Consider the following 10,835-nt stretch of genomic DNA (forward strand, 5'->3'; position numbering starts at 1 on the left):
AGAAGGAAAAACTATTAATAATAGAAAAGGCATTTGGATTACATCTTCGGGTAGCTTTAGGAAATGTTGATGTTACTTAGTGTAACTTAGGGCTTCCCTGGGGTTCAGATGGTAAAGAATCTGCCTGCAATGTGTGAGACCTGAGTTGGATCCCTGGGTTGGGAATATCCCTTGGAGGAGGGCATGGCAACCCACTCCAGTATTCTTGCCTGGAGAATCCCCGTGGACAGAGGAGCCCGGCGGGCTGCAGTCCACGGGTCGCAGAGTCAGACATGACCGAGTGACTGAGCACAGCACAGCATAACTTAAGTGGCAGCAGAAGCCATCTAGTTTCTTTCTTTTTTTAACAATTAGAAAACAAATGTTTTATATTATCACATTTTGAAACCCAAATATATGTTTTCAGTTCAATATATTTCAGCTCCAAACCTTTTATCTTTGCCTAAACTTGTTGAACTTTAACACTCAATCAATCACTGATTCAGCTGGGTTTCAGTCAGCCACTTCTTTTCTATTTGCCTCACTTGTTCTTTGTTTCATTTTTTCCTTCCTTTTGGAATAAGGTTATCTCACAGGAAGGAATTGACTACTTTTGCTTTTTTGTCCCCTATTATTGCACCTTTCATCCTTCACTTATTAAATTGTGCATCAATATTTTTATTTTTCTTCATCAAGAAAACATTTTGACAGTGTAACATTTTGATTCTGATTGCTTCCCATTCCTTTATGCTTTAATGGTCATATATTTTAACTTTAAATATAATTAAAACTTTAGAATATTTTTCAACATTATTTTAAAAATCAATATATTTATTTTTATTATTCACACATTAGTCCCTCCAGAGGACTAATTCCACAGCCTATTCTAATCTCCTGTATTTTCATTTTGGAGCTTTTTTTTTTGACTTGGAAGAACCTCCTTTAGTGTATCTTTCAGTATAGATCTGCCAGCAACTGAACCTCCTAATCTGTTGTCTGAAAGGTTTCGATTTTGTTTCATTTTTGAAAGATACAATATTTGATTACAAAATTCTAGATTGTGACTTATCCTTTTTACTTTTAAAGGCATCACTCCATGTATAACTGAGTCACTTTGCTGTGCAGTAGAAATTAACACAACTTTGTAAACCAACTATACTTCAATAAAATAAATAAAAAATAAAGACAATGCTCCACTCATTTCTGCCCTCCAAGAGTCTCTGTGTCCCCCAGTTCTATGGAAACTGTAATCAAAGCCCGCTGGCCTTCAAAGTCAGGTTCCCTGGGGACTCCCAGTCCCTTGGCTGGATTCCCAGGTTGGGGAGCCTGACGTGGGGCCTAGGAACTTCGCAGCAGTGCGAGAGCTTCTTTGGTATCATTGTTCTCCAGCTTGTGACTTGCCCACCCGGCGGGTATAGGACTTGGTTTTATAGTAATTGTTCCCCTCATACCGGTTCACTGTGGCTCCTGTTTGCCCTCGGATGAGCGGTATCTTCTCTTGGCGGGTCCCAGGATCTCACTGTCGACAGTTGTTCAGCAACTAGCTGCAATTTGGTGCTCTGGCAGGAGATGAGCGCTCATCCTTCTACTCCGTCGTCTTAATCTTGTGTAAACGTCATTCCACTCAATTCTGAACTTGCTATTTATTTTGATAAATTAGCAATCAGGCACACTATAAATTATACTATAGTGCGTGCTTTGCTCAGTAGCTCAATTGTGTCCAACTTGCGACCTCGTGGACTGTAGCCTGACAGGCTCCTCTGTTCAAGAAATTTTCTAGGCAATAACACCGGAGTAGGTTGCCATTCCCTACTCCAGGGGATCTTCCCAACCCAGGGATCTAACTCACATCTCTTGAGTCTCCTGCAATGTCTGGTGGGTTCTTTACCACTTGAGCCACCTGGGAAGCCCCTTTACTATACACACACACGTGCACGCACGCACACACACACACACACACAGTATACTATTAGTGAAATTAACATCACAATTTTTGTAAATTTTAATAGTAACTACTTATACTTCACTGACCATAATCATCATTTGTAGCATAATAATTCCATGAGTGTTTTATATTCCAATTTTAACTGTAAGCTTCTGTAGTTCTTGGGGAAAAAAAGAGTTTAATACATGTGTTCTCCAGGGATATTTGTGAGTTAATGAAAGAATAAGAACAATCATAATAAAATTTTTGAGTGATTATCACTTTAGGCATTATGGTTATACTATATATATATACACACACATATCTATCTATCTATATATCTATATAAAATCTACTTCCAACTATATTATGATATGGTGATATCTATAGTACCATCATGCCAATCTTATTTCAAGGGTTTATTAAAGTTTTCCTAAGTACAAAATAGTATTTAAATCCAGACACATCTGTCTGCACATTATATGTTCGTATCTTCCACACTACATAGACACTGGTAAAAACACGAACTTAGAGGAAAGAAAGATTTCAAAGCGTTTCCAGTAATAAGAGCAGCCGCTGTTTCTCTCAGGAGAAGTAGGAAGAACAGAAGCATTAACAGTGTAAGATGATGGTTAATGATATTTGCAGAATCTGAAGCCTTGGTGCATGAGCATTCCATCCAGCCTTGCTTCAGTCCAGTAGATGTGTGCTGCGCTAAGTCACTTCAGTCATGTCCGGCTCTTTGTGGTCCTTTGCACTGTAGTCCACCAGACCCCTCTGCCCATGGGAATCTCCAGGCAGGAACACTGGAATGGGTTGCTGTTTCCTGCTCCAGGGGATCTTCCCGCCCCAGGGACTGAACTGTGGCTCTTACACCTCCCGCACCAGGGACTGAACTGCAGCTCTTACACCTCCTGCACTGGCAGGCGGCTCCTTAGCACTAGTGCCAGCTGGGGATTTATAGGAGATTTTAACCACTAAAAATAACAAACTGTGTGTATCTTCTAGGAATTACTCTTCTGCGGCTTTTAAACTTGTAAGCTGTAAGGAATAATTTTTAGATACGATGGATGCTTCTCAAGAAAGAGGTTGTTACTTGACTTATAATAATGCAGGTGCTCAAACTGATTGGAATAAAAGGTACTCCAGTCTGACACGAATAACAAATCCCAATGGTTTGCTTTATGCTGGACAAGATTTGAGCTATTTGTGCTTCCAGTTGTCTATACTGGCCCTGTGACCCAGTCATTCCTCTGGACATGCGTTTGGGAGGAGGTGTTTATTTGGACTCATTCAAGGTTTTGTTCTAGAAAGAACACAATACAAAGAGCCAAGGAAAAGGTCTGCTTGCTACACTGCAGTTCCTCGGTTGCTTAGGTTCTGCCAACTTGGACAATTTGAGGCCTTACCGTAACTCTTCCTGTTGTTTGAGCCAACCGTTGTTACCACCTCTATTCATCCTTTTTTTAAAAAATATTTTCTTGAAAAGTGAAAGTGAGTCCCTCAGTCACATCTCACTGTTTGCAACCCCATGGACTGGGGCTTGCCAGGCTCCTCTCCATGGGATTCTCCAGGGAAGAACACTGGAGTGGGTTGCCATTTCCTTCTTCAGGGGATCTTCCTGACCCAGGAATTGAACCCGTGTCTCCTGCATTGCAGGCAGATTCTTTACCATCTGAGCCACCAGGGAAACCATTCATTCTTTTTTAAAAAAAATTCTATTGAAAGATAGTTGATTTTATGGGCTTCCTAGGTGGTGCATTCCAGTCCCCTATTATGAAAAGGACATCTTTTTTTTTTTTTTGGTTTTAGCTCCAGAAGGTCTTGTACATCATCATGGAACCATTCAACTTCAGCTTCTTCAGCATGCCCTGGTCAGGGCATAGACTTGGATTACTGTGATATTGAGTGGTTTGCCTTGGAAATGAACAAAGATGACTCTGTCATTTTTGAGATTGCACCCAAGTACTGCATTTCAGATTCTTTTGTTAACTATGATGGCTACTCCATTTCTTCTAAGGGATTCTTTTTCACAGTAGTAGATAGAATGGTCATCTGAGTTAAATTCACCCATTCAGTCCATTTAAGTTCACTGATTCCTAAAATGTTGACGTTCACTCTTGCCGTCTCTTGTTGGACCACTTCCAATTTACCTTGATTTATAGACCTAACATTCCATGTTCCTACGTAATATTGTTTTCTACAGTATTGGACTTTACTAGGAAGTCAAGTGATACCTGGAGTAACAGGCAAGTCTGGCCTTGGAGTACAGAATGAAGCAGGACAAAGGCTAACAGTTTTGTCAAGAGAACACACTGATCATAGCAAACACCCTTTTCCAACAACACAAGAGACAACTCTACACATGGACATCACCAGATGGTCAACACCAAAATCAGATTGATTATATTCTTTGCAGCCAAAGATGGAGAAACTCTATACAGTCAGCAAAAACAAGACTGGGAGCTGACTGTGGGTCAGATCATGAACTCCTTATTGCCAAATTCAGACTTAAATTGAAGAAAGTAGGGAAAACCACTAGACCACTCAGGTACAACCTAAATCAAGTCCCTTCTGATTATACAGTGAAAGTGACAAATATTCAAGGGATTAGATTTAATACACAGAGTGCCTGAAGAACTATGGATGGATGTTCATGCCACTGTACAGGAGGCAGAGATCAAGATCATGCCCAAGAAAAAAATGCAATAAGGCAAAATGGTTGTCTGAGGAGGCATTACAAATAGCTGAGAAAAGATGAGAAGCTAAAGGCAAAGGAGAAAAGGGAAGATATACCCATCCGAATGCAGAGTTCCAAAGAATAGCAAAGAGAGATAAGAAAACCTTCCTTAGTAATCAGTGTAAAGAAATAGAGGAAAACAATAGAATGCAAAATACTAGAGATCTCTTCAAGAAAATTAGAGATACCAAGGGAACATTTCATGCAAGGTGGGCTCAATAAAGTACAGAAATGGTATGGACCCAACAGAAGCAGAAGATATTAAGAAGAGGTGGCAAGAATTCACAAAAGAACTGTACAAAAAAGATCTTCATGACCCAGATAATCACGATGGTGTGATCACTCACCCAGAGCCAGACATCCTGGAATGTGAGGTCAAGTGGGCCTTAGGAAGCAACACTATGAGCAAAGCTAGTGGAGGTGATGGAATTCCAGTTGAGCTCTTTCAAATCCTGAAAGATGATGCTGTGAAAATGCTGCACTCAGTATGCCAGCAAATCTGGAAAACTCAGCAGTGCCTACAGGACTGGAAAAGGTCAGTTTTAGTCCCAAAGAAAGGCAATGCCAAGGAATGCTCAAAGAAAGTGGAGTTGCTCATTCATGTCTGACTCTTTGTGACCCCATGGACTGTCACCTACCAGTCTCTTCCATCCATGCAATTTTCCTGGCAAGACTACTGGAGTGGGCTGTCATTTCCTTCTCCAGGGGATCGTCCCAATCCAGGGATTGAACCCAGGTCTCCTGCATTGCAGACAGGTGCTTTACCATCTGAGCCACCAGGGAAGCCTCAAGAAGGCTCAAACGACTGCACAATTGCACATATCTCACATTCTAGCAAAGTAATGCTCAACATTCTCCAAGCCAGGATTCAACAGTATGTGAACTGTGAACTTCCAGATGTTCAAACTGGATTTAGAAAAGACAGAGGAACCAGAGATCAAATTACCAACATCCATCAGATCATCGAAAAAGCAAGAGAGTTCCAGAAAAACATCTACCTCTGTTTTATTGACTATTTCAAAACCTTTGACTGTGTGGATCAAAAAAAACTGTGGAAAATTCTTAAAAGATGGAAATACCAGACCACCTTATCTGTTTCCTGAGAAACCTCTATGCAGGTCAAGAAGCAACAGTTAGGACCGGACATGGAACAACGGACTGGTTCCAAATTGGGGAAGGAGTACTTCAAGGCTGTATATACTGTCACCCTGCTTATTTAACTTACTTGCAGAGCACATCACGAGAAATGCTGGACTGGATGAAACACAAGCTGGAATAAAGATTGCTGGGAGAAATATCAATAACCTCAGATATGCAGATGACACCACTGTTATAGCAGAAAGTGAAGAAGAACTAAAGAGTCTCTTGATGAAAGTGAAAGAGGAAAGTTAAAAAGTTGGCTTAAAGCTCAACATTCAGAAAACTAAGATCATGGCATCTGGTCCCATTACTTCATGGCAAATAGATGGGGAAACAATGGAAACAGTGACAGACGTCGTTTTCTTGGGCTCCAAAATCACTGCAGATGGTGACTGTAGCCATGAAATTTAAAGGCACTTACTCCTTGGAAGGAAAGTTATGACCAACCTAGACAGCATATTCAAAAGCAGAGACATTACTTTGCCAACAGAGGTCCATCTTGTCAAGGCTCTGGTTTTTCCAGTAGTCATGTATGGATGTGAGAGTTGGACTATAAATTATTATAGTTAAACTCAAGTTTATCCCTACCCCTCGTCTTTCTCCTTTGGTAACCATGAGTTTGTTTTCTATTTCTGTGAGTCTGTCTCTGCTTTGTAAGTAAGTCCATTTGTATAATTTATTTTAGATCCACATATAAGTGGTATCATAGGATAAGTGTCTTTATCAAACTTACTTTACTTATTCTGATAATACCTAGGTCTACCCACATTGCTATGCTCATCCTTTCGGTATTGAGTGAGGTGTTAATTCATTAGTTGTCCTGAGAAAAATTCTCCTGAGAAAAAAAATGTCCCCCTCAAAATTGATTCTGACCAGTCAATTAAAAGTAGATCTTTTTTATTGCTCACTCTCATATGAGCACCTGTTCTTTAATAATTTTATATCCTTATTAGTGAGTTCATTTAATTTTTGTCTTCTCCAGTAAACTTAAGCACATGAGCCTAAGAACAAGTTTGCTTTACATGGATATGTACATCCAGAGCCAGGAGTGTGGCTAAACTCCTTTGAGAAAAATCAGTAGTTGAATGAATGAATAATTCTTATCAACGGTACAAATGTTTCAAGTGAACTAAGGAGTGCAATAGTTTCTATAATCCATTTGGCTTAGAGGCAACCCTCTGCTTCTATCCCATCACACTTAGATGTAAAGATGTAACAATGTTAGCATTATCTAAGGGAATTAATGCAAGTTATGGTAACACAGTCATGGTCTCCCAGAAACAAGCAGAACTGGATTCCTATAGACACATTCATCACTTGTTCTCCAGTACTGTGAGAAAGGGACCTGTTTTTGGTCTCGTGGGGACTTTGTCCCCTGGGAGCTCCGTGGCTGTGCGACTCTTTCACTCTTCACGTTCTCTTATGACTCCTTTTGGCCTTATGTTACAGGTAACAGGCCTTATATTATAGATAGCCCCTTACACTGTAGGTAACAGACCAAGGGCTAGAGCCCCTTGAGCCTTCATTCATTCTACTGATTGTCAACGTCCTTGGCAGTTGTAGGCGTCTATTGCCTTCTATGGTCTTCTCTCAAAATGAGATTTACTGGGAGCCTGCAGTAATGAATAGGGCAGATAGCTGCAAATAATGAGGACTTGGAGTATGATTATGATGAGTGCTCCTTTTCAGGACATTACAGGAGTCTCTCAGTCTTTCCGGAAGGATGTTGTTTGAGGGCTGCCTTTCTAATATCTCCATTATATAGATGAATATATAGTGACTTAAAGCAAGTAAGTGACTAATCTGAGATGACTGATCAGCAGCTCTTACCATACAATTCATGTTAGCTGCTTTCCTGGCATTAAATTTTTTATCTCAATATCTCTTTGTTCTGGAGAACTTTTCCCTTTTGATTAAACACTAAAGAACATTGCAGTAAAATGTTTCTTATCTTTTATGGATTGAGTTTTTGATTTGAAACTCACATGTGAAAGTGCTGAATTTGCCTGTTCGTTGTTCAGGGAGCCAGGTAAGCCTCTGATCACATCTATGATCTGTATGAATTTTCAGGGGCAGCGGTAACCAGGAGAATACAGCAAGACACCTGTTTCCCTCTCGATTTATTCACAACTGAATACTGAATGTTTTGAATGTCATTATGTGTCTGTGATTTTTCAAAGGAGACTGTGTCACACACTTCAAAGAAATTCTTAAGGAGAATATGTATTTACTTTTGTGAAAAAATAAAATGAACAAGAGGGTCTTGAGTAGTCCTCGCTTTGCTATGCATGAGCTTCTAGAATTTGAACAAGTTGTTAAAACTTAACCACTTTTTACTTCCTCTTTTGGAGTATCAAAATATTAGCTACACTGGCTAATTCTAAAGTCTTTGAGAGTATCAAATTGTGTCTCAATTGAAAATTTATTATAATCTGGAGAGCACATAATATCATTCATTAAAAAGAATAAGAACAGAGAGAAATAAATAAGGGGGACCCAGATTAAGAGAACAATTATAAAAGGAAAGAAAAGGTTAAACATCACACCGGAAGGAACAATTTACAGGAAATAGAGGACCTGGACTCCAGTTATAATTTTTTTAAATACTTATTTATTTTTATTTACTTGGCTGTGCCGGGTCTCGGTTGCGGCACATCGGGTCTTCCTCGCAGTGTGCGAACTGTTAGTTGTGGCATGTGGGATCTAGCTTCCTGATCAGGGTTCGAACCTGGGGTCCCCTGCCTTGGGAGTATGGAGTCTTAGCTGTTGGGCTACCAGGGAAGTCCCCCAGTTAGCTCAGTTATCATTCTGGAACTTTGCTGGCATTGGGCATCTGGAATGATTGACTAGTAGATATATTGGCTGGTGAAAGTGTTAGTCACTGAGTCATGTCCGACTCTTTGAGACTCCATGGACTGTAGCCTGTCAGGCTCCCCTGTCCATGGGATTCTCCAGGCGTGAATATTGAACTGGGTTGCCATTCCTGAACTAGAGTGTAAATGAGACCATGGTATGATCCCAGTGGCCTGAAGGGCAAAAGTAAAACTCTCTGCTTGGGAATAAAGAATAAGTTATCCCACAGTGATGATCATTTTGTGTATCTTTCTTGGTCTTCTATACTTCTTGATCAGGGAATACGTTTCTTATTTCATTGTAGACCTTACAATTAGCACACAACCTGATATACTATAAGCACTTACTTAGTACTGGAAGAGAAATAAATGTTGGGAGGATTACTGAACAAATTCCAGCCCTTTATGGAGCCTACTAATTGATGTTACACCCAACTTACGTTACTTTTAAATGTAGAAGTATTTTTTTTTTAATTTTTTTCTTTTGAAGAGGAGGAAGAGGAATTCAACTGTAAACCTGTATGGATATAGTTCTTGTCACTCAGTTAGGATTTAGAAATATAGTGTATTAGCCAAGTTCCCACTAGCAAGTTGCATTGATTCCAAAGACCATGCTTTTTATTTCCCCACACTGCTTATGAAGTATGGACTCAATAAAGCAGTCACTCATGAGTAGGTTGATATAATGAGTAACTTTTTTGTGCCTGGGGCTGTGGTAGAGAATTTGGATTATATATACAATATTAGGGGGATATTTCTTAGTGATTGAGAACTCAGGCTTTGATTCAAAATGATGTGTGTTCAAATACCAGCTCTGCAATTTACTAGTTTTAAGAACTTCAGTGTGTAACTCCTTGTGAGTAAGCTTCAGTTTCCCATATACTAAATGGAGATAATATCTCACATAGTGAGGTAATAAATCAATGGGGATATAGTGTGCATGTGGTGCCCTTAAAATAGAAAGTGCTCAGTAGTTTCCAACTATCATAGTTTAATTCATTACTTAGGTCTACTTACACAGGATTGATGATCTATATGGGATCAGATCAGATCAGATCAGTCGCTCAGTCATGTCCGACTCTTTGCGACCCCATGAATCGCAGCACGCCAGGCCTCCCTGTCCATCACCAACTCCTGGAGTTCACTCAGACTCACATCCATCGAGTCAGTGATGCCATCCAGCCATCTCCTCCTTTGTCCCCCTTCTCCTCCTGCCCCCAATCCCTCCCAGCATCAGAGTCTTTTCCAGTGAGTCAACTCTTCGCATGAGGTGGCCAAAGTACTGGAGTTTCAGCTTTAGCATCATTCCTTCCAAAGAAATCCCAGGGCTCATCTCCTTCAGAATGGACTGGTTGGATCTCCTTGCAGTCCAAGGGACTCTCAAGAGTCTTCTCCAACGCCACAGTTCAAAAGCATCAATTCTTCGGTGCTCAGCCTTCTTCACAGCTTAAATTAAGATAAAGAAATTATTAGGACTAACAAAATGATCAATGGTACTTCACAGGTTATAACCAAAAAACAGTGTCTAGCGAGGGTGCACGAGTGCTCAGTCACTCAGTCATGTCCAGCTCTTTGCAAACCCAGGGACTGCAGCATATTAGGCCTCTCTGTCCTTCACCGTCTCCTGGAGTCTGCTCAGATTCATGTCCATTGAGATGATGATGCCATCCAATCATCTCATCCTCTGTTTCCCCCTTCTCCTACCCTCAAGCTTTCCCAGTATCAGGGTCTTTTCCAATGAATTGGCTTTTTTCCCCCTTTGTCTTTATCAGCCATGCTGCTATGGCTGATATATGTGAAATATTAGCCATGGATGTGAAATATTAGTTCCCTGACTAAGGATCGAACTTGCCTCCCCCTGCATTGAAAGCACGGAGTCTTAACCACTGACCTGCCAGGGAAGTCCTATAACAAATCTCACATTTAACAGATTTTTCCGATGATTTTGCATGTCTCTTTCCATCTCTGAACTTCAGTTTCAATCATTTATGAGGACAGAAGATTGGGTTATAGTATCTTCAAAATCCTTAAAAGTAGAGCATTCCATGTTTCTACCAATATTTAAAAATTACCTTTTGTTATTATGCATAATACAGAAAATTCTGATATAAGGCGATCTTGGGCATCATGCTAGTTCTAAGTTCAGATACTAACCAGGCTTTCTTTTCTCATTGCTATAGGCCATTCACATACTGCACAA

This window comes from Bos indicus x Bos taurus, chromosome 15 (genome assembly GCF_003369695.1).
Source record: "Bos indicus x Bos taurus breed Angus x Brahman F1 hybrid chromosome 15, Bos_hybrid_MaternalHap_v2.0, whole genome shotgun sequence".
NCBI lineage: Eukaryota > Metazoa > Chordata > Mammalia > Artiodactyla > Bovidae > Bos > Bos indicus x Bos taurus.